A 25,503-nucleotide genomic window follows, 5' to 3' on the forward strand; every position below is an offset into this window, starting at 1 on the left:
ACTGGAAACTTCAATGAGCCAAAATAAATATTTCATCTGTATAAATTTATTATATTGGGTATTTTGTCATAGTGTCAGAAAGTTGACTAAGGTTGCTTATGGTGGACAGTGGGCAGTGCCTCCCCTATTAGATTTAATAACTTGTGCAAAACCTATATTTTGTCTTCTATTCTTGACTCTCAAAAGGCTATCAAGCATTTTTTAAAAGGATAGGAGGATGAATGTTTGAGAAGTGTTCATTAGAATATTACCATTTGGCAAAATCTGAACAAAATAGTGAATCAATAGCTATAATCATCAATAACTGCTAATATTACAAAATGATACAATTAGATAGTATATGCCACCTAATGGAAGGACACATTAACAACTAGATAGTAGTTTTATCAAAAAACAAAACCTGACTCTGACAATCCTCTAGATTGATTTTCTAGATTATAGGAACACTTAAACAACATAATAGGAACACAATCAGCAAAAATCCAAACTATAGAAAACTCTACTGGAAAATGCTCTAACAAAAGTAAATTGCAAGGGGTGAAAAAAGGGAGAGTGAACCAGTTGATGAAGAGAAATTTAAAAGGCTTATCCACCAAATGCAATGTGTGGTGGGCATTGTTTGGATCTCAGGTTAAACAAAGTAATCCACAATAAAAATTATTACATAATAAGAGGAGAGTGGAATTGTGGGAGATGGGGGTTGGTCTCAGGATGATATGAATTACTCAAACCCACTGCATCAATACCATTTTGTGGCCAATCTCTTACAGTTTGAGAAAGGAAAGGGGACACCAGCCACCAGAGTAATCCACTTGCTAAATGCCCTCATATAGTAATTACCCTATAGTGGAGAGCTCTGCAACTCCTTGGGGCTTTTGATCTAAGCATGGCAGCACCATTTATGAGTAATGAGTAAAATAACCTAAAGAATCGAGATTCAAAGTAGGTTTTATGGATAATGGATGAAGAATTTTCTGGAAGCACTAATGAAATATGAAAAGTTAACCTCTTCCTACCTTTAGATATTGTGACATAAGACCTGGGAATGAAAAAAGAAAATCACCATTTGAGAGGGTTGTGAGGAAAGCAGCCTGTTTTGAGGGCAAAGCCAAGTTTCTGTTAGGATAAGGAGGCAAAGCGTTGAGCATATGGGACATTTTACTAGAGGGAGATTGAATTCTAGAAGGCAGAGTCAAAGCATTTCAGGATCCAGATAGGGAGGAAGGGACAGAACACAGGATGTGCCAAACCTAGGAGCATTCTGAAGTGGGATATGAGAAATGCATTTGAAATTCTGGGGCTTCTCATGGTAACTGATATGAATGGACGTTAAGGACTTAATGAGATGAACACTGATAGAATCAGGACCCACAGTGTTGGAGAAGCTGGGAGTGTTGGGAAGAAAAGTAGGTGTCTGTGCCTTGCTACTGACACCTCATGGTGGAGGTGAAAACTGGAGGGGTGTGGACTTCTTCCAAAAGCATGGGCTCTCTAGATTCCTGTTGTAAGAAGCCAGGTGCTACTCAGGTTTGCAGAACATCATATAGGACTGGTGTTCCACAGCACTGCTTTTGGAAAACCTTGCTCTGACCATTAAAGGGGGGAAGAGTGACTAACATTTTTTTCTCTGCCAACTTTGTACTAGGCTCTGTGCTTCTTGTGGCTATTATAATATTTTGTCACCACAGCATCTGAACTAGGTACAAAGTGCTGTTATCAAAACCACTTTGCAGGGGCTAAGATTGTAGCTCAGTGATGGAGTACTTGTCTACCAAGTATGAGGCACTGTGTTCAATCCTTGGCACCACATAAAAATAAATAAATAAAATAAAAGTATTGTGTCCATCTACTAAAATACATATTAAAAAACACTTTGCAGATGCAAAAACATATCTTTGATGCATACTAGGATGGCTTGCTGTCTAGCACCACAAAAAGACACTCTATGTAGAGGAATAAAATCTCTGAGGTGTTATGGAGACAGGGTAGGTATACATCTTTATCCTTATCAGTTCCCACAAGACAAGTGTTTTTAGAAGAGAGAAAACATTTCCTTAACAATTGAAGACAAAAATAAGAATCTTCTCAGAGGAGGATCCACGAGACCTAGGGATAAGAAGTATACTGGAAAGGACCTTGGAATCCAGAAAATAATGCATTATTCTGGGACTTTGGGGGACAGGTCCTCAAGAGGATATCCATTGGAAGCTGAATGAATTACAAGTACATTTTGCAGTAGAGAACTCAAAATTTTACATATATTATGTGAAGAATCCAGATAAAATTTATAATTTTTTAATTTCACAATTTTATTTCCAGCTTGGCAGTCACAAGCACTCTTGTGGTATATTCTTCCTTTATATGGTAGCAATACAATCATTTTAGAATCCACATGAAGAAGGATCCACGAAGTACAAATAAACATGGTTATCAATTTTTGTGTAGCTTTGGCTATCTTGCAGCTCCAAACATGGTGGCAAACTGCAGGCTTTCAAAGACCAACTAGAAAGTGTAGGCTCAACAGGGCAGGAAGATCCTAATTGAGAGTGTGCGTGCCTGAACTGCAGAGAAGGAAAAGTGAGAGACTAAGAGATGTCTCCATTTTCTTCTTTCCACAGAATCCTGTAGGATGGCACAATCCAAGCCAGAAAGCTCGGGTTACAGCCCCATACTGGGTTAACTACATCATCCCCACCAGCTTCTCTGGGCAAAAGCTCCAGCCCCAAGGAGCCCCATAGCTCTCCTTCCCCAGCACGTTTACATGCTTGTATTTATATCCACACAACCATCCATTCATCCATCCGTTCAATCATCCATTACAAGGATGAAACACATTCGCTAGGAGACGATGTGTATGAGTTCCACCCACTGCAGCCTACACTGGCGCCACGCTTTGTCTCACTTCGGGTCACCATTATAGGACTAATGATTGCGGGAAGGCACACGCCTGTGCTAAGCTTCGCACCACACTGGGTTCCTTGTGAGAGCGGAGCTGGCAGGGTCAAGGACCAGGGAATGCCTAGCTACCCGCAGCCTTCGGGTGCGGGATTGGGGCGAGGCACCCGAGCAGGCAACGCCTTCCAGTGCTGTGGTGGGTGGGCGCGCCAGGCTGCGGTGTGTTCTTGCATGAATAAGTTTCAGTCATCTAACTCTATTCTCCTGGCTTTTTTTTTTTTTTTTTTTTTAATTTCAATACTGAGTGTGGCTGCCTAGCCTACCTGGTGTTCTTGCTGTGCCTCAAGTTTCTTCTCTGACTTGTATGCCTGCGTGGGAAATGCGGGTGGGGAAAATGGGCAACCTACCCCAGTATGGTGACTTTCTGGAAGCCAAATCAAAGTTAAACAAGTCAGTCACGCGCCCCCAAATAGGCGGCACATTCTTTTTTTCCGGTTACTAGCCAGGTCCAGCAGTCAAAATTCCCTTGCGTCTTGCAGGACCTGTCGGGGGGCGCCGCCAACTGCGTAACGCACAGTCACTCTGGGGAGACTAATTAGGGACTGTCGTCCCTTTTCTTTCCCCCGCTACAAACTCGGAACCTTGACTTCCTCCAAAGTACCGGCTACTTGGAGGTGGCCTTGCCATCACCACCCTGCTTCAGTCCCGCATCCCAGAGCCGTGCCTCCGCACCCCGACTTCCCTCAGCACGCCGAGTCGTGCGCTGAGCCCTCCTCCTCCGCACACGGTGACTCCCTCCCTGCGCATCGCTTGTACTCTCTCCACGCCGCCGCCCGGCACTGCAGTACGGGGGGGCGGGGGAAGGCGGGCGAAGGAGGAGGAGAAGGACCGCAGCGTGCAAGCCCGGAGCCACTTTCCCGCCCCTCCTCTCGACTCTGACACGCTCGGAGGAGTCACCACTCCGCGCGCTGCAGGAGAGAGTAACAGACGGAGGCGGCCCCAGGAAGCGAGCCGGAGCAGCCCCCGCGAGGCGACGGCTGCAGAACTGACACCACTCAGGGCCGGGGGTCCCTGACAGCTAGAGCGGTGAGTGAGGGGTCTTTGGCAGCAGTGGCGAGACTTATTCTCTGCTGGATTTCCTTTTCGGACCAGAAGATCGGGCGTTGCAGCCTGGGGAACTTTTTGCAGCCTCCCAGAATCTCAACTTTGCCCACCTGGCCCCAGGAAAACGGCTGCAGGTGCCTGGGGCTGCCGGGTGGGTGCCTTTGTTAGAGTGGGACCCTGAAAGTCGGGGTAAGGCGGTGGAGTGAGCCGTGGTTAACTGGGGTAGGTCAGGGATGCGGGCGCACTTTTATCCAGGATTCCCGGGGGATACGGGTGGGCAGCAGTTGGGATGCGGGAGCTGAATCTGCAGGGTTCTCTAGGCTCATTTACTTAGGTGCTTTCACCCGCAAAGGGAGGTTGATTCAAAACAAGCATCCAAGAGCCGCCGGCTGGGTGCCCAACCTGTGCGCTCACCGCTCACCGCAGCCTTGGGCTTAACTTTTCAGCGGGGATCCCTCTGCAGACGTAAGGGTGGCGGGAGAGCAGTGGCCGCCGCAGTAGGCGCTGCGGGAACCTGAAAGAAAAACTGTGAATTTTCAAACTCTTCCACGTAAATTCCCGAAGCCTCGGTCCAGTGTCTGCACGAGCGCAGAAGAATGGAGAACAGGGAAACCCGCGGGGCTATGGCTCTTTGTGAGAGCCTGTAATTCCCTACACATCGCCTGCATTGGGCAAAAACCTATTGAGTGCTTACAGTACATTGGGCACAGCGAAGTAGACCAATGAATGTGAAGTTCAGCAGGGAGAGGAGACCATCCCCGGTAAATAATACTCCACAGATAATTTCTGATGATAAGGAGGGAAGTGGAGAGAGAAGCCAATACATTTGACACTATCTCTTGGTGGGCTTTCCCCCATCCGCCTGGGCTCTAGAACTGGGAATACTTTTCCCCAATGTGTGGCAAAACCCGCCTCTGGCTGGGCCAGGAGGATCGTAGAATATGAGGATCAACTTGGTTCGGGGCAGCCGGCATCCCTCCGCAGATGCACAATACAGAGCTTTTCTGTGGGCGTGCGGGGACCTCAGTTGCCACGCGCGGGGGCGGAGGGGGTGGAGCTGAGTCACCCGGGTTGGAGGTACCGCCCGGACTGCCCGCGCTGGGGGCGCTCGCGTCACCCTCTACGTGTGCAAGTGATGCAAATGCAGACCCGCGAGGGGCGGGCTTGGGTGGAGGCCTGGGGGAGGCGACAGAGTCTCCGTCTGGGAGCCGGCGCATGTGCGTCAAAGGCTCTCTGGTGACGGATGCCCTGCTGCGCCCTCGACGCGGACAGCCGCGACCCTTGGGGCCTCGCGCTGGAGCAGACTGCGGTGGGGGCGGCCAGTAACGTGGCGCGTGGAGGAAAGCCCAGTAGAACCAGGGCTGCGGGAAGGCAGGCGGCGCCGCAGTGCGCCGCAGTGCCGGGAAGGCGCTGCAGCGACCAAGCGCTCCCCAGGGGACGGAAGAGTTGGAGCATCTTTTAAGGCGCCACAACAGAGATCCCCTGATTACTCTCACAGACGTGTTTAGCTCCCTTCGAATTTAGCTGACTGACAGAGCGAAAAGTAGTTTCCGTTTAATTCTTATCCATAATCCTAGAGGAGAATGTCGCATTGAGCTGTTAAAACAAGAGTTCACTCCTTTTTCAATGACAAGTTCTGAAAGGCCTCGTGCTCCTGGCGAGTTTCCTTGTGAACGCTTCGGGGTTGAGGTTCTGTAATGCCAATCCAGTCCTTCACCTGTCAAGGATTTTTGGTAGGAGGACTACCCTCTAAATGGGGTTTGAGAATGCCGTATTCCTCTTTTATAACATAAAAAGTGTGTTAAAAACACTATTGATTCAGCATTTCCGGATAAAAAGAAATCCAACCTTTTATTTTATTTATTTATTTATTTAAAAGATCACTTTCTGGGAAGCCAATGACAAAGGCTTTTGCACTGGCAAATGAATGAGCCCAAATTTGAAAGCATGTGCGACAATAGCAACTAAGGAGGTGGGCTGAGGAAAAAAGGACGACCAGGAAGAAGTGGGGGGAGAAAAGCAGTTATCAAGGAATGTGGAGAAAAAGAACCTTTTTCCCACTTTTCCAAATATTATGTTAAATCACCTTTAGGCAAGTTATCCTGGGTTCCTCCACTACAATTGAGAAATGTGTGTGTGTGTGTGGGGGGGGGAAATAGTTCAACCAGGTCCTTATTTACCTTACAGAGTTGGGGACAAAAAATTATTTTCAGAAAACTTTGGAAATACAAATTCTCTACAAATGGAAAATATTATAAAATAAATTCCCTGCAAGGAAAAAGAAAACAATTTTATCTTTTTAAAAAATTCTCTAATTTCTAACTTCTCAGAATTTTGCCTTTAATGAAATTTGGCCTTCAGTGTCAGCAAAGGCAGACAATAGACTTTTCCTCACACTCTAATAAGAAATCCACCCTCAGGTGCTGTCTGGATGGGAAGCTCTGGATCACATTTGAGTGTTTTCAATGATGTCGTGGAAAAATCAAATATATTTTTCATGGCCCACTGGATGATCTGGCTTATGAGCTTCTCTCATCTGAGCAAAAGATTAGCCTAAAAGCTTTTAGGTTTAAAAAAAAATCTGCTCATTATTGCCCTATCATATCCCTGAAGTGTGGAAAATACTTAAGAGAACAGGATGCAGTTGAAGGAGATTACCGGAAAGGCATCATAATGTGCAAGTATCACATGATCACGAACAGCAGAAAATCCATTTCTTATAATTAGGAATATTAGCTCTTATTCCTAAGTAGATCTTTTGATAACATGTTTTATGATTAAAAACATATGATTTGTCAAAATGCCTTCTTAAGCAGTTCACTATGTTTTATGTATTTATCATAGTAATCGGAGATTTCTGTGAATAGTGAAAGTGAAAACACCCTTTTTATTCCATGCAGCTATTTCCAGGGATAAACCAAAAATTCACAAGTATGTTGCTTGGTTCTCTTTTGCTGAGATTTCTGTCTGAGGCAAGTTCACAAGATGCCTATCCTTGTCCATTTTAACACCAATTCCTCATTTAGATGAGGTCTGTTTGTAAGCCTAGGAGGCACAGCCCCCCTCCCCAGCTGTGTGGAGTTTTTGATACAATATTGCTGCATTATTTTGGGCTTGGCTTTGCTTTTTCACTCTGCACAATTGAGCAACCAGTGTAAAATATTGTAGTAGATTAAATTAGGAGCTTCTTGATTCGACATAGCTAAGAAGTTACTATTTAATTCTTGCTAGAAATAAATATTATTTATTTATTTATAATTTTTATTTTATTTATTTGTATGTGGTGCTGAATATCGAACCCAGTGCATTACACATTTTAGGCAAATGCTCTACCCTGAGTTACAAACCCAGCCCCTAAAAATATATCTTTATGGGATATAAAAGCACCATGTAGTTTTACCACAAACCCTCTCTTGGTAGTAGTAGTAGTTGCAAATGATAGCTTCCCCTGTTGGAAAGAGTTGAAACACCTGAAATAAATGTACTGGAGTAGACTTGATAGTTGGCCCTTTCTAGTTCTAATATTCTTTCACTCCAGGATATGGAAATGTTTTAGTCAAGTTTTTCGCTGCTGTGACTAAAGGATGTGACCAGAACAACTGTAGAGGAGGAAGAGTTTATTTGAGTGTTCACTGTTTCAGAGGTCTAAGCCCACATACGGCTGGCTCCATTTCTAGGGCCTGGATGCGAGGCTGAACGTGGCTGAAGAGTGTGGCAGAGGGAAGCAGCTCATATCATGGTGATCAAGAAGTGGAGAGAGACTCCATTCTGCCAGATACAAATATATACCCAAAGCCATGCCCCAATTCCCACCTCGTCCAGCCACACCCTACCACTTCAGTTACCATGCAGTTCATCCCTATCAGGGGATTAAATCACTGATTAGGTTAAGACTCTTACAACCCAATCATTTCTCCTCTGAACCTTCCTGCATGGTCTCACACATGAGCTTTTTGGGGGACACCTCACATTGAAACCATAGCGGAAAATTATATGATTTCTAAAAATCTGAACTTTGCTTATATATTTATAAGAATGGAAGAATATTTTTATTAACTCAGATTGAAATTTTACATGGAGCTATACTTTCCATTTTTGCAGAGAAAAATGGTCTGTTAGATTTTATGTTATGCCTTTAAGAATATGAAGAGCCTAATTTCTAATTAAAACAATTTTCAAAACTCAAATTTTTAATAAAATTCTAGACTTTGTGAATTAAAACATTTTAAAAGACCAACTTGAAAAATAATAATTTCAGCATAATATAAAGCAGATATATCTATTTACCATGACATTTTAAATGCTTATTGTTGACTACCTAATGTGCAACATGCTTATTATATCTCTTTCCAGTAGACAGTGTATAATATTTATATTATACACTAAGACTAAGACTGACACTATAATGATGGGCTTCTACCTTCTGACAACCTTGAGGCCTCTGACAATTCACAAGTATAGTGAGATTTATGACAAATCAGACCAAGTACTTTCCATATCATTTACTAGTATTTGAAAATCCTGTAATTAAAATCTTAGAATAGACAAATAAACCAGTGGTTCTCAGTCATGTGTAATATACTTTTCTGGGGAGCATGTTTAAATGGACTTTTCTGAGCCCCATCCTAGACATTCCAGTTAGTGGTTTCCTACACGGGCCCAGGAGCTGCTGATTATCAAGCTTTACCAAGCAGGTTTGATGGTATCCTTAGGGGACACACTTACAGACCACACACATTAACTTTCTAACCTAAGTTGTTCTGGTTAATATTTACTGAATATGTTCTGGAAGCCCTCAGAAGAATCATGTTCTAACTGGCTCGTCAGACTTAAAGATGACTAATATCTTTGGTAAAAGTCAGGAGGAGTGAATGAAGTAGGGAAGATGGTCATATAGACAATAGTTCTTCTCAAAGGTGGGAAAAGCATGTGCAGTCTAATGGGACAAAGGCTAACTCTTAACATGGCTTTTAAAACCCTGGATGATCTGGCCCATGCTCACTTCCAGAGCCTCCATTTGTATAATCAATCCCCAAGCTATTTACAGAGCAGCAGCCTTCAAATTCAGTCTTCTTTTGACACCTGCCTCAACCTGTCTCCAGTATACTAACTCTTACATTTTTCAGATCTCAGTTCAGTTTTCCCTTTCTAGAGAAGTCTCTGAATCTCTGTTGTCAGGTTAAAATTCCCTCCCCTACAACAGTGTACTTTTCCTTATAAATAAGGTTATTGGAGGAAATACAGAACAGTCACGTAAAATTGAATTTCAATAAACGAGACATTTTTTAGTATAAATATTTTCAAAACATTTCATGGGATATTGTCTTAGTCCCTTAAATTGCTGTAATGAGACTGAAATATACTGCTTATAATTCTGGAGGCTGGGAAGTCCAAGTTCAAGGTGCTAGCAGATACAGTGTCTGGTGAAGGCCTGTTCTTCCAGATGTCCTCATATGATGGAAGGAATAAGGCAGCTCCCTTCAACTTCTTTTAGAAGGGTACTAATTCCATTGGTAAGATGAAGCCCTCAAGCCTTAATCACTTCCTTTAAAGGCCCAGCTTCTTAATACTATCATTTTAGGGATTAAGATTCCAACATATGAATTTGAGGGGAACACCAACATTCGACCACATTTATACTAAATCATTAATAGTTGTTTATGTGAAACTTTAATTTATCTGGGCATTCTGTATTTTTTATTTGTTAAATCTGGCAACCTTGTTTATAAAACTGATTAATTTTACCATTTCCTTTTTTGAAAAAGGAGCGCGATTTTTTTCAATTAATGCTAGTGTCTCCCCTCTAAACTCCAGGAGGCCAAAGACAGGATTAGAGATGAGCTGGGTTTGTTTGTTTGTTTGTCTTGGTGTTTTCTCTCCAATGTCTCAAACAGTTCCTAGGGGATAGTAGGAGGTCAATAAGTATTGTCAAATGAACTAATGATCTATGAGAGAAAAATCGTGTAACCACGATCAAGTTTCTTAACCTCTCAGATCCATCATTTTTTCACCTGTGGAAAAAAAGTCTTTTTAGATTCACTGATTAGGATTGTGTGTGAGGATTACATAAAGAAAAATATATAAAGTTATATACTATGTTCCTTATAGCTAAGCACTATAGTTTTAAAGGATGTCTTTTTATCTTCTTTCCATGTCATCTTGAAAAAAAAGAGGATTCTTTTTTAGTATATGAAATCCTGCTTCCTTTTCATTATAATGCAATCTCAGAGGCAGCCAAATATTTTTCCTGAGATTCTGGAGGATTTAGCTATGCATTTATAAAAGTGTTGTTCTCAGGAGTGCCCTTCCCAGAATGATACCATCCAGGGCTACCTTTGTGGGCCATCCACCTGTGCAGTCATTCAGGACCTTACATTTAGAAGGGTCCTGCACTTGGTTTAATGCTTTGCTATTACTTCTTCAAATTCTTTGAACACTGTGCCCCATGTTTTTATTTTTTATTTTTTGGTTTATTTGTTTGCACAGGGCCCTGCCAGTTATGTGGCTAGTTCTGGTAAACTGTGTGTATTTATGTACAGATCATACATGCAGATATGCATGCGTATTTCATCATCATGATGACCCGGGGCCTCTTGTTATTCAGAGAACTTGTGATTTTATTTTCCTCAGACATATGGCTTATAATCAACTGAACCAAGTCATCAGACACCTTATCCAGTGTTCTTGCCCTTACCTCAGGCCTGCCTTCTCCCAATTCCAACTATCCAGTGTGTCCAGAATTTTGGATGAGCATAAGGAGCCTGCAAAAAACATCCTTGGGTTTCCTATTCCTAAGTGAAATCAGTGGATCTACTGTTCCCATCACAGCTCTTGGGATTGCTGAGCAAGTGGAACTTGAAGTTCTAGGTCTGCCTTTGTGGAACACAGGGACAGCAGCACCTTGTTTTTTAGGTATTATCTCCTGAAATATTCAGGTCTCAGAATCTGCACATTCACGCAAAATAAATAGTGATCTTGTGAATATGTGTAAAATTTTCCTAAGAGAAATGCCTGTGTTATTTTGTTCTTTGCTTGAAATTAACTCAGCAAAGTTATGCAGCACAGTAGCCTCTGCAGCAGGGAACAGCCATGCATGCTGGCAGTAAGTAGAGAAGGTGACCCATTTTGTCATTTCGAGCTCTGACTAGCCTGTTTAAAAGTATCTTCATTTTAATATCACTTTTTAGTACTTTTACTCATGCTGTTTTTTCCTTATTTTATTTCTGTTCTCATATACATTTGTGTTAAAGTGAAATTCTAATAATTCCACAGCATCATTCTCATGGATGCCCTCACACTGTGTTATTTTGAACACCTGACAGCATGCTCCAGTTAATGCACATTAAGCACATTGCTGGCTGAATTGAACATGAGTAATTTAAGCATAAATATTATTATTTTTGAAATATCCAGTTTAATCTGCAGCCTGGGTTTCCTGTTGATCATATCATCATAGAGACAGAAATACAGACCCACACTCTCAACATTCACAAACATTTCTCTGGTTCTTTTCCTACCTCATTGGTGGAATTTCAGCCAGCTTCACAGATTCCTTTTAAAGGAATCTTGGAATCATCAGGGATCACTCCTGGAGTCCTTGTGCCCTGCCTTGGTTTCCTGTGACAACAGAGGTATGGTGTTGCTGGACCTGCCTCCCACTGCCCAGAATGTCTTGGTTCCTGTGTGGTAGAATCTGTTGATGCTACTGTGAGATTTTAATGACCTTGGAGAGATTAGAGAATGTGAATGCATGGGGGCTGGTACAAAGATACTTTGAATGACACAACATCCTCATGATTGTCCCCTCTGTTGTAGGCCTATTGTCTTAGGACCATAGAAAGTGAGTCTTAATTGCTTTTCACTTGAGATGAGCTCTTTCCTAGGAGACTTCTTAGTCTCTCTCTTATAGATATGCTCAGAGGTATCCGAGTCTTAAGGTGAGCCATTAGAATTCTGTACAGGATATTCATTATATCATTATTTGCTGTGGTGAAAATTGGAAACAACCTAAATGTCCATCAGAAGCTGATCAGGTCAATTACAGTTCATATAAATAATGAAATACTGTGTAGCCATGGAAATAAATGAGGTGAACCGACCTGCAGGGACATGGAAATGTTTTAAAAATATGTTATAATTTAGACTATAATAATTTATTGACCAGACTATATGACATGTCTCTATTACAAAGAATCCAGACTACATTATTCAAATGCCTGTTAACTTTTGGGAGTAAGACAGAGAGGCTCTTATACTTTTTACTTTAAATACTTCTGAGTTTCAACGGTAAACTCATATTACTTTTGTAAATAAGACACACAATTCAATGTGGTAATTATTAATTTCAAGATACCCTGTGATGCCACTCTCAAATATGTCTAAATATTAAAGTTTTATTGGCTTAAAAGCAGTGTTTGCTTTTGTCATGGATACTTTTCCAGACAATCATGTAGATTAGACTACCTAAGTTGTGAGAACATAAGTTATTCTGATACCTAATCAAATTATAGTCATGTACCATATAGCAAAGTTTGCCAGTGAAGGCATGTACATCTGCTGTAGTGGTCCCATATGATTATATCACCTAGTAACACCGTATCTGGCCTGGTTTGTGTTAAGTACACACTGTGATGTTCCCACAATGATGAAATTGTCTGATGATGAACTTCTCAGAAGTGTTTCCCCATTGTTAAGTGATACACAACTGTGTTTTTGTTTTGAATGGGGAAAATAAAAAGGAACACACCTAGAAACATTCAATATACTACCCTTTCAAGGAAGACTGCTTCTTGTTGACTTAGGTTATTAGAGCTGAGAACCAACTCCCACTCCCCTACCCTTATCCTCAACCAATCTTTTTGTGTCCAAGACCTGGTACTAATACTCTGAATATTTTGTTTTAGGAACATTTTTTGTTCTGTCATGACTATATTTTGATGGAGTTCGAAATTAGAGTCTTTTATAATTTTCTCTTTTAATGGACCTAGAATGTCTTTCCCACCACCTATCATCTCTCTGCTCCCAACATACACACATTTATCTATGAAAAAATGTGTTAATTATCCTTTAAAGTCTCCACTTAAAAATCTGGGGCCCTTCCCTCAGTCCTTCCCAGGCTCTGGCAGGTGGCTGTTGGAGAGCTGCTCATACCTCCTCCTCAAGCTTTATCAGTTTCCCTGCTAGACAGTGAGGTTCCTAAACCTTGAGAGTAGAGGTCAAAGCATCAAGGTTTTTATAGTTCCTAGTACCAGGGGTAGGGGACTGAAACATTTAAAATTATTCTTAAACATTTTTTAATTGAAGTAAAATATACAGAAAGAGTAGTGCATGTATTATAATAGTATAGCTGAATGATTTTCACAAACTGAACACATCTCTTTCAAAGGCACCCATCCATGGAACAGAAGAATATTCCTACTACCCAGATACCTTTGCATGCTCCTTCCAATCATCTTCCACTATCCTGATTTCAGTCCTCTGGAGGTGCCTAACAAGTTCTGTCTCTCCTGCTCCAAATTCTCCTTTTGCATGTCCATTGTCTGAGAAGTTGATTGGAAGAGACTTGGTATTGCCAGTGGACCTGAGAATAATAACACTATGCCCTGAATGTTGCCTCTGGGTGCCCCAAACTTCCAGTTTACATGGTTTAGGTAGAGGCAAAGAAAGCAGTCCCTAAGTGATTGGGTTTCAAAGCAACTTAGCTTACGACCTGATTCTGAGTTCCTTATGACAATTCTTTCATTTGATCTTTATGCTTTGTCCAGAATCTCACAGTGTTATTCTTAAACAGTTCTATAGACTCAGGCCTTACTCTTCTCACCCTTCAAAGTTGAACCCATTGCACTGGGTCAGAAACCAATAAACTGACTTCCAACTTCATCAAATTCCTCTTCTGTCAGCTGGCTTCTGGGTCTAGTGTCTGGATAATAAGAGGTTCATTCCTCCCTCTCTACACCTCTACATGAAATGTTCTTAATTCTCATCACTAGATCAAGAAAACTTACCAGGGAACCCTGGGCTTCCATCAAATTATTTTTCCCCTCTGGACTTGCTTCTAATGTCTTCCTCTTTCACATTGCTCTGGTAAGACAGAGTTTCTTTCTTTTTCTTTTTTTTTTTAAAGAGAGAGAGAGAGAGAGAGAGAGAGTTTTTATATTGATTTTTTAGTTTTCGGTGGACACAACATCTTTATTTTATTTTATTTTTATGTGGTGCTGAGGATCGAACCCAGCGCCCTGCGCATGCCAGGCGAGCGCGCTATGCTTGAGCCACATCCCCAGCCCAATAAGAAACAGTTTCAAGAAACTTCTTGTATTTATTTTAAGAATGCTCTTCATTATATTACTCATTATCCTATTCATTGGGATCTATTTAAGAAATGGTTTTGAAGTTTCAGCACTATTAAAAAAAAAAAACCCAATTCCTCTGAGTCCTGATTTTGTTTTATTCAGTTTATTATAATATAATATTTAGCAGTAGAAAACAGATCAAAAGTTTGTAGTTGTAACAGTTTGCTGTATCTGTGTAACTAAAAGAATATCTCTACTACTTTAAAAAGTTCCCTGTATTCTTTTTCAGTTATTCTCACCTGTCCCAGAGAAACTGTCCTGATTTCAATCACCAGAGATAACTTTTGTTCATCTTGAAATTGATATAAGGGGAGTCAAATCACATATTCTTGTGTGTCCATTCTCTCTCATTCAACATTGTATTTTTGAAAAGATTTATGCTTTTGTTTGTTTTAGTAGTTCATTTTTTAATTGAGTGAAAATATTACAGTATATGAATCTACTGCAGTTTGTTTCTCTGTTGACATGTTGGTAGCCATTCGAGTGGTTTCCAGTTTGGGGCTATCATGGATAAAATTGCTATGAATATTCTTGTGTATGTTTTGCCCAAGAGGTAATCATGTATAAGTCCTGGGGATCAAGAAGTGAATATATCTTTGGGAAACCATTTTTCTGCCTTCCACACCATCTGTGTATTTTTTCTGGTGGATATCTGTTCAGATCTTTTGACAATTTTTAAATTGGATTGTTTTATTTTTGTTAGATTTTGAGCATTTGGGGGTAGTTTAGATATCAGTCCTTTATCAGACATGTATTTTGCAAATTTTTCTCCCAGTGTGTCCTGTTTTTTTTACACTATTAATGGTGCTTTTTTGATGAACAAAAGTTTCCAGTTTTAATAAAATCCAACTTTTCATTTCTTTTTCATTCTTCAATCATGCTTTTAATGTCATGCCTAAACACTCATCAAGAAACAAAAAGTTACATGGATTTCCTTCTATGTTTTCTTCTAGCAGTTTCATAGTTTTGAATTTTATATTAGTTGTATAATCCATTTTACATTAATTTTCATTTAAAATTAAAGGTATTATTTTGGGTGTTTTTTAATTAATGGACTACTTTTTTTTAGCAATTTATAGAAAAACTGAGTGTAACATACTAAGTTTCCATATCCTTCTCCCTCACTGGTTTCCTGTTTCTTGCATCTGTGTGGCACATTTTTTTTTTTTTTTTACAAATGATGAGCCCACTACCAATACATTACTAGTGTCCAGTGTCCACAGTTTACACTGAGGTTCACACTGTGTTGTACAGTCTGTACATTTTGACAAACATATGACATGGATTCATTATTATATTATTATACAAAATACTTTCACCACCCTAAAAATCCTCTGTGCCCACTATCCCTCTCTACCTAGTCTTTCCCTCAAACTGTTGGTAACCACCAGTCTTTTCTATGTCCATAGTTGTGCCTTTCCCGGAATGAAATATAGTTAGATTCATAGTAATCTTTTCAGATTGGCATTTTTTTGTTTTGTTTTGGTTTTGTACCAGGGATAGAACCCAAGGACACTTAACCACTGAGCCACATATTTAGGCCTTTTTATTTTTATTTTGAGTCAGAGTCTCACTAAATTGCATAGTGCCTCACTAAGTTGTTGATTAATGTTGGTCTCAAACTTGTAATCCTCCTGCCTGCAAACCCATCCCTACCCTCAGTTACTGGGATTACAAGTGTGCCTCACAAACTTTTCTTGAAAGAAGGAATCTACACTTGACAGCAAAGTCACAATGTTATTAGTGAGTTCTATAATGTTTATTTAATGCTCCCATTTTGTTCAAACATTGGAGCTTTTCCATCAACAGCATCTATTCTAAAGAACCTGTTAGTTGCTTTTTATAAATGCAATTAGATCAGCAGAAGAGGGGGAAAGGAGCCCATAAAATTAAAATAAAATTACCTGTCCCCTCAAAAAAATAAGAAAAAAAGAAAATCATAATGGGAGAATTATTAAACCTTAATGGGAGAAATGAATAAAAGCAGAGAACCACAACTTTGAAATGTTTTGTGACAATCCTTATCCTTTTTTTTTTTTTTTTTTTTTTTTTGCAGGGGCAGGTACCATGGATTGAACTCAGGGGCACTCAATCACAGAGCCCCATCTCCAGCCCCATTTTGTATTTTATTTATAGACAGGGTCTCACCAAGTTGCTTAGCACCTTGCTGTTGCTGAGGCTGGCTTTGAACCTGCTATCCTCCTGCCTCAGCCTCCCGGGCTGTTCAGTTCTTAATGAATCTCTGTCTGCCTTTATATTAATTTGTCAGATATAGGAAACTGTATATTCTATCCCTCAAGGTGATTGTAGGGAAATGAGTTTGTGCAATATTTACTGGTATGATTTGTTGAAAGGCTTTTCTAATGCCCAGCAATTCATTCAACCAGGACTCAGTGTTGTAGGTTAATATAGCACTGATTAAGTTGTATCTTTCCCCTGGATTCTACCCATTGCTCCTTTCTTTTATCCATCTATTTCCTGTCCAACATTGTGATTTTTTAATTAACTTCTTATTTTTCTTTTAACAATACTTGCTTTCCCTATGCTGTAAGAAAGGAAAACAATCTCATTTGATATATCTGACATTTATTACATATTTCCTAACCAACCTCTTCAAAAGTGAGTGACCAACAATGATGCTTTAGTTTCACCCACACATCTGTGGATTGACTGAGGGTGAACTGATCTAGATTGAGCTTGGCTGAGTTTTCTCCAAGATGGCAAGTTTGGTTCAGATATTTTATCCTCCTCAAAATAATTGATTACCCTGTTTATGCTTTTTTCATGGAAAAGATAGAAGTATGTGAAAAGTGGGCAAAAACATGTGATGCTGTGTGATGGTTAATTTTATGTATCATCTTGATTGGGCCATGGGATGCCCAGATATTTAGTTAAACAGTATTTCTGAATGTGTGAGAGGATATTTCTAATTATGATTACCATTTGAATTGGTAGACTAAGTAATGCAGATGGTCCTTTGAAATTTGGGTGGGCCTTACTCAATCTGTTAAAGACGTGAGTAAGAAAGAATTCCAGTGTTCCACTTAGATAAATTTTAAAAATTCTATTTAAGTAAAGAATTTTAAAAATTTATCTAAGCTTAGGTTTGTATTTTTTATACAAACAGTATTTTCTGTATAATCTTGATATATAGTTAATTTTCTATGGTGGAACCATTTGTAAATCAAGGAAAGAATATATATATATATATATATATATATATATATATATATATATATATATATATATATATTTCATTTAGAATCTTACCCAAAGTTTTTTTTATCATTTTAAAAAATCATGTCACAAGTGGTAACAAGCCCTAGTTGTGATATTAAGTGTGAATAAACATATCCATATTTGTTTGCATTGGTTTTGTTTGCACTCATGGTGATTTTACACTTAGATACAAACGTTTCACCAATTTTTGGACATAATGCATTTCACTTGTATTTAAGAGTTGTTGCATTGGAATATTATAGGCTTAAAACATAATTTGTTATTATTTCTTCTATTTCCCCTTGTTATTTTTAGAGCATTATATTTTAAACTTATGTGTGGATACATGCTATTTTATCTATGAATATTATTTAATAAGGCATTATACAATATATGTCATTACCAGATATTGTTTGACTGCTCCAGGTTCTTAATAATTTAGCATCATGTGTAGTAAGTTGACATATATTTGGATGTGAGAAAGGGACAGCATGTCACAGAGAGCATCCTTCCATCTTAGCATTGTATCTGAAGAGAGCATGTTCTCTCTGTGAAGATTGCCATGTTTCCCTCTCTCTTGAGAAGGGGTGGTGTGTGAGCTGGGCCTGCCCATAGAAATGCTGTGTCTGTGGAAAAGACATAAGCCTTTATCTTAATTCTAGTTCTGAGGCTCCCCTGAAACCCAAGTATTCTGGAGGATTGGGCTGTGAAAGCCTTCAGTTTTTTCCCATACCCCTCTTAATTTTGATTATCAGTGGGTAAGGACAGGGGAAGATTAGGAAGAAAAGAAACAAGCCAATCTATTCAAAGATGGCTGCTCCAACAACCACGGAGGGTTCCTGGTAAGAATCTGGTGGTTTCTTCCTAACATTATTTTTTAAATCCTGTTATTCTTAGAGATCATTGTTGCACAGCATTTTCTGTGGGATTCCTCTGGCAGATTTTCTGTGTATGGAAGGCAGTGTAGCCCCTGATTTACTTCCACAAGAGATTCTTACAAAAGAGAGATGGAAAGCAACGTGACCTATCTTGATTCATAAGTTCAGGATATGAATATTTTTCTATCAACTAAAACTGATTTAAGGGTAATTCAAAAGGAATAAGTCAGAAGACATTGAAAGAGTGACCTAGAACTGAATAATAGATGCTGCTCAGTTTGCCTTTTTAATCTCAACCTGGAATATTGATAAGGACATCCCACTCTTTATCTGCACATGCAGTGATGTCATTGTTGGGGCAGATCCCTCCTCATGTATTGATAAATACTTTACAGCTAATTTTTTCCTAAACATTTATCACCATGAACCTGAATGTAGAGTGATTGTGGTGCCTTTTGGGATATCAATGTTATGTGCACATGAAGTTTTGATTACATTCAAAGGCAGTAGATTAAAAAAAAATCAAACAAAAAAAACCTGTAAAGTTTGACATCCACTTTCCAATAAGCCTGAAGAGAAATGATGGTGATTAATTATATTCAATTGGAGACTTATAAATCCAGGCCAAGAGTTTCCAATGAATAACTAATTTATTTGCTACCAATTTGGAGACATGATGCACTCCTTTATTCTTACCACATGACATATCTCTAATTTATTATTACCGTGTTGGTTGCTTTGTTGATTACCTTCTCAGACATTTGGCATAATATCATATTCCATTTAATGAGGCTCTCAGATAAGATGGAAATGATAGTTAATAGTATACCTGATCTACAGTATTGCAAAAAAATTAGTTACTACATGATTTTGGAGTTGAGTATCATGAAATTTAAAAATCAGAGGATGAGCTGTCTTTGTGTAAAAATTAAAGTGTAATAAAGTGTGGACCTAAGTTCTTGAGGTTCCTAATGTTTTAAAGAAACTTCCACTGGACCTCCTATTTGGTGCTTTTATTTGTTTATATAAGTACAAGTGGAGAGGGAATGTGTATGTCTTGTCCTCATTTCTTCTTGTTGGTACCTGCTCTGTCATGACATCTTCACATGGTTACCACGACAGAATTAAATATCTTCCCAGGGACTTCTGGCCACATTATACTTTTCTGCCTGGAGGGGTTTATTCCTTCCCTTGCAGAATAACCAATCACTGATTTTTGTTATGACTGACATATGACAACCCAAAACACTCTTTCATCATCGTTGTCACTGTTTCTTTGACTGACAGCATTGGGAATAGAGACGTCTGGCTTTTAGGTGTATTGGTTTCTCAGGTCAACTGTTGTGCTTATTCTTAACCTAAAGGCCACTTGGGCTTATAATCAAGATAGTTCAGCTTACTTTATTATTTTTAAATAAATATTCAGATCTTGCACTTCTTTTGTTAAATTTATTCTTAAATATTTATTCATTTTTGTATTTTCCCCTTTTTACTGGTACATTATAATTATATATACATTGGAATTATATATTCATGCACACTCATGATGGGAGGGATTTTTATCACATTTTCTTTTCATACACACATTTTGTTCTTTTCACCTGAGCTAAATTCTCATTCAAAATTTTAAATTGAATTCTAAGGATAATATGTGCTTGTGTGTTGTATTCCCTTGGCCAGCAGCTTTCTTTTGCCTGAGAAGTCATGAAATTGGGAGTTGGTGGTCAGATGTACGTTCTGGCTCTTATTTGAATTTTTTAAATGTGCTTACAGTCTTGAATGCACAGCCCTGTCAGCAAACTGGCCATAATATTTTACTTGTAAAATGTTTAATGGACATTCGTAATGTCAGTTAACTACAAAAATTAGCAATTTTTTATTTTCTTTGTCGAATATTAGGATAATAGGAAAAGGAGGAGCTTTAGATAACCAGTGGCACCTATTTTTTAGTTCTCAATCATGTAAAGCTGATTTGGAGTCTACTGGAAGTCAAGCTTAGCTATTTATTTGCTTATTAGCTTATAAGCTAAAGCTATGCTAAATGAAGTAAATGCACTGTATATATTAAAAACTAGCATCAAAACTACATTTAGTTAAATTTAGCACTAGTTATTGCCCTTAAAGGGCACCCTTTCCTATGGGATCATAAGATACTGGAATTTATCTAGAAATAAGAAGACAGGTAATATGATTTGATAATAGTCTAAGATTTAAAGGGTAAATGGACATAATATCATCCTATCTTTTCTTCTTAGCAGGATAGGAAAAAAACAACCATGAGTAGATAATTAAGAGTTTAACAAATGAAATAGAAATTTCAAAATTTCAGTCAACAAACTTGTTGATCTCTTGTACAAGGGATATGGCAGGCTTATTAAGAAAAATGAGATAGGTGGAATACAGCCTATGATCTCAAGAAGCATATGGACCTGGGAGGGAGGGCTCAGACAAGTTAATACATTAGTACTATAAAGCAGCAGGAGTTCAGAACAAGCAGTCCACAAGAATTCCATGAGGATTTGAATGCTGAGGTAGGACCTTTGCTTAAGCAGTGTTTCTTAACTTTAGTTATAATGACATTTGAGATCAAATAAATCTTTGTTGTGAGGGTCCTTTTCTGTGCATTGTAGGGTGGTTAACAGTGTCCCTGGACTCTCTCTACCTACTAGATGCCAGTAGTATTTTCCTCTTTAGTTGCCATGACCTAAAATGTCTCCAAACACTGCCACATGTCCCGAAAACATCCAAAAGCAATGTTTTCAGAGATACCTCTTGAAGGGTAGGCAGGTTTTATCAGGTTGAGGCAGGAAGATGCAGGGTGTTTGAGGAAGAGAGAGTGTTTTTTGGAGGGTATGTAGAGGTGGAAAGTATCTGGGACACTTGGAAAGCAGCAAGTGAATTTGTTAATCTTGGAGAGAGGCGATATGAGGACCAACATGGTAGGTGACTTGAGTTGAGGGGTGGATGGGAATCCTCACAGGTCAGATGCAGCAGTTCAGGTACAAGTTTAGCAGAAATTATGTTTATCAGAACTACACATTTAGAAGGATTAATTTCAAATCAGGGTATAGTGGCTTTGGGCAGGGAGAGTCTTGAAATAGAGTTACCAGTTTGGAGGAGTCAGTTTCCATTACTTCAGAGAGTTGAAACACTTTTCTTTATTCTGTGAAGACATTAACCCAGATGTGCTTATTAGGTCTTTGTTAAATGCTCAGCTCTGCTATAGTTGCTGGAGGTAGAACCTCAAATCAGGCCAACTCCTGTTTTTGTGGAGTGTACATTCTGCTGAGACTAACCAAGATTAACAGTTTTATTGCAATGAAGTTGCATTTACATCAGCATTTATTAGAAATCTCATCCATAGGTGGTCAAAAGGAGAGGTCAAATAGAATGTATATTTTCCCTGTGGATGTATGAAAAAATATTTCTTTGTAAATTTATTCATTGGAGAGAAGTTTTACTATATGTCTATTGGGACATTTGAACAACTTAAAAAATAAACTAAAAAAACAACAACAATAGGACAGAACAGAAGGGGAAGAAGAAAGAAGACAACCCATATAGGGTTCCCAGCACCTGCTGGCTGTGTGGTTCTGAGCAATCGTTACTTAGTTTCTAAGTAACACAGCCTCAGTCCAGGTCACCACTGACTCCCTCCACCACTGTCTTTGTTTTGAAATTTTAAAGTTTGTTCTGATTGGTTACATATGATGGTAGAATACATTTTGAAACATCATACATAAATGGAGTATAATTTCTCATTCTTCTGGTTGTATGTGATGTAGAATCACACCAGTTGTGTCATCATTGTAGATATATAGGATTATAATGTCCAATTCATTCTACTATCCTTCCAACTTTCATACCCTCTCCCCTCCCTTTACTCCCCTCTACCTAATCTAAAGTTACTCTATTCTTCCCCAGCCCCCCCCCCCACCACCAATTGTGCATTAGCATCCACATAACAGAGAAAACATTCAGCCTTTGTTGTTTTTGGATTGGCTTATTTCTCTTAGCATGGTATTTTCCAGCTCCATCCATTTACCTGCAAATGCCATAATTTTATTCTTCTTTAAGACTGAGTAATATTCTGTTGTGTATATACCACATTTTCTTTATCCATTTATCTGTTGAAGGACATCTAGGTTGGCTCCATAGTTTAGCTATTGTGAATTGTGCTTCTATAAACATTGATGTGGTGGTCTCACTGATTTTAAGTCCTTTAGGTATAAACTAAGGAGTGGGATAGCTGGGTCAAATGATGGTTCCATTCCAAGTTTTCTGAGGAATCTCCATACTTCTTTCTATAATGGTTGTACCAATTTACAGCCCTACCAGCAATCTAAGAGTGTACCCTTTTCCCCACATCCTCACCAACACTTATTATTGTTTGTATTCTTGACAGCTGCCATTCTGACTAGATAGAGTAAGATGAAATCTTAAGAATAGTTTTGATTTGAATTTCTCTAATTGCTAGAGATGTTCAACATTTTTTCATATATTTGTTGATTGTATATCTCCTTCTGTGAAGTGTCTGTTCAGTTCCTTAGCCCATTTATTGATTGAATTATTTGTTTTTATGGAGTTAGGATTTTGAGTTCTTTATAGGTCCTGGAGATTAATGCTTTATCTGAGGTGTGTACTACTGCCTCTCAGTTGGAACAATACAACATTATCCACAAGAAACATACCCTGTTGGGACCTTTGACCTTCAGTTTTGTTCCTTTTCAACCTATTATCCACCCTAGTGACCTGAGTAAACCACAGAAGGCCATGTCCATTTTTATGCTAAAAACCCCTGATAGCACCTTCTTCACAGTGAACCATAGGAAACTTTTTGAAGTCCTCCTGGCACCATGCCCTCCCATGTCCTCTGGTCCTTCTGCCCTCCTAGAGACTCTCCACCCCACAGCTCACCTAGATAATTCCCATAAATCTTTCACAACTCATCTAAAGAGAATTTCCTGAGGGAGGCCTTTCCTTGTCTTGCTGGGTTCAGTTTAGGCACCCTTCCAATGTGTCCCTGAAGCCCTTTCCAATAGCAGACTCTTATTCTATTGTATGAATATTCATTTCCTTGTCTGGATTCTCCAAAGTTCACCTTTGTGGACTCAGGAGGTAATACAGACCTGGCACAAACCATCAGTATTATAGAAGGAATCATTTCATTTTTAAAAATGAAAAGACTGAATCTCAGAGAGCATATGTACCTGTACAAGGTCATAGAGCTTTAACCATTGGATCTACGTCTGGTCTGTCAGACTTAAACACCTAGGTTCTGTTTGCACACCAAGGGAATATGAGTGTTCTATGGAGCTAAGTAAGAGCATTATGAAACTATTTGGCTTAGATGGCTTACTATAGGCTTGCTGAGAGATGTTCAATAAACATTCATAATTAATCAAACAGAAAATATGACCCTGACTTTAGCAGTCTCTCATTGATGTGCTTCTGTGATTATCACCAGTTTAGAACTGCCAAGGCTCAAGTCCTTTCTGCTCATAACCAGTGGAAGCCTTAACATTTGGAAGAGCTAGATTTTGTTTTCCATTACTTTGCTTCATTAATTTTCTATTAGACATTTACACAAGTGTTTTTTGTTACAGCATCTGGTATGCTTCACTGCTCCTTTCCCCATTCTGTTATAATGTCAATCTGAAAAACCATACAGGGATGGGTGAGAAAACTATGGAGTATGTAATAATGCATAATTAAAACTGCTAAAATATTCAACATGTTGTTTAATGGATTTCCAAAATGACAGCACCTTTGATTCATTATTTACCATTCTTTATTTGGTTCGCATTTCATTTCGTAGTCACTGGGCAAGGAAGAAAAGAATCTTATTATATTATTCATCTACATCTGATTCATTGCTAATGTAATGACTCTAATAAATGGCATCACATTTTTCTTGAGCATGTTGAAACTTAAAGAACAATTATAAACCAGAGTATTTTATGTAGTATATAGCTAAAAATTCTCTTAAAATAATAATGCCCTTTTCCTATGCATCTTAAATATTTGTATGATGATTGTATAAAAGAAACCTAAGTTCTCTTTCTTTCCTGGTCTTGTTTAATTTCTGGGATTTTCACCATTACCACTTCTGTAAAACCTAGATGAGTTTTCATATCAACCTGTAGCATATAAAGACAGCCTGTGACTTCATTGGGTATGTATGTGATTTGCTAGAAGTATGCTAACAACCTGTAATTAGCTTAGATTAATAGGCTATAATAATAGCAAATATTTATTGACTGCCTAGGTGCTTTGTTAGAATACCTATGCTAGTTATGTACATTCTATAATTTAATCCTCACATTTCTATGAGATTGGTGCAATTAAATTTTAATGTGTTTTTTTGGTGAATCATATTAAAGTAAGGTTAAAATAATACCTATTTTTATAGGAACTCTTCTAGAATGTAGCAAAGAGGATATACTTTCCAATTCATTTTATAAGGCCAATATTACCCTAATATTAAAACCAAATACATGAGAAGGAGGAAAAAGAGGAAGAAAAAAAGTAGGAGAAGGAGGAGGAAGCCCAGACCAATAACCCTCATGGATGTGGACACAAATACCCTCAATAAAATGTTAGAAAATCTAATACAGAAATTTATAAAAAAGATAATACATTATAACCAAATTTATCCTGGGAATGAAAAGCTGTTTTCAGAAATCAACCAATGTAATTTATTATAATGATATAGATTAAGAAAAAGCTTTTGGTAAATTTAGCATCTATTTATGATTTGTAAGACAAAAATAAAAGACTATCAGGCAAATAGAACCAAAATAGTTTCCTTATAAAAGATAATTTTAGAACATTCATAGCCTTGATAGTGAGAAAGGGTTGTTTTTCCCTTAAGGGAACAAATCAAGGATTTCTGCTTTATCCATTCCTATTCAAAAATCATGTTAGAAGTCACAGTCAGTGCAATAAAGCAAGAAAAAAACAGGTGAGGTGGTGCACACCTGTAATCCCAGCTATTAAGGAGACTAAGGCAGGAGGATTACAAATCTGTGGCTAACATTAGCAACTTATTGAGACTT

The 25,503-nt window shown here is 38.7% G+C and overlaps 1 protein-coding gene across 1 annotated transcript in view; it reads left to right on the plus strand.

Moving 5' to 3' along the window:
* Positions 1-3,959: 3,959 nt before the first annotated feature.
* Sv2c (synaptic vesicle glycoprotein 2C) overlaps positions 3,960-25,503 on the plus strand; it is a 215,466-nt gene continuing 193,922 nt past the window's right edge. The window contains exon 1 of the mRNA XM_027927803.3: positions 3,960-3,981. The gene's annotated coding sequence lies outside the window, so the exon portion shown is untranslated. The remainder of the gene's footprint in view (positions 3,982-25,503) is intronic.

Source organism: Marmota flaviventris, chromosome 5 (assembly GCF_047511675.1).
Source record: "Marmota flaviventris isolate mMarFla1 chromosome 5, mMarFla1.hap1, whole genome shotgun sequence".
Lineage (NCBI taxonomy): Eukaryota > Metazoa > Chordata > Mammalia > Rodentia > Sciuridae > Marmota > Marmota flaviventris.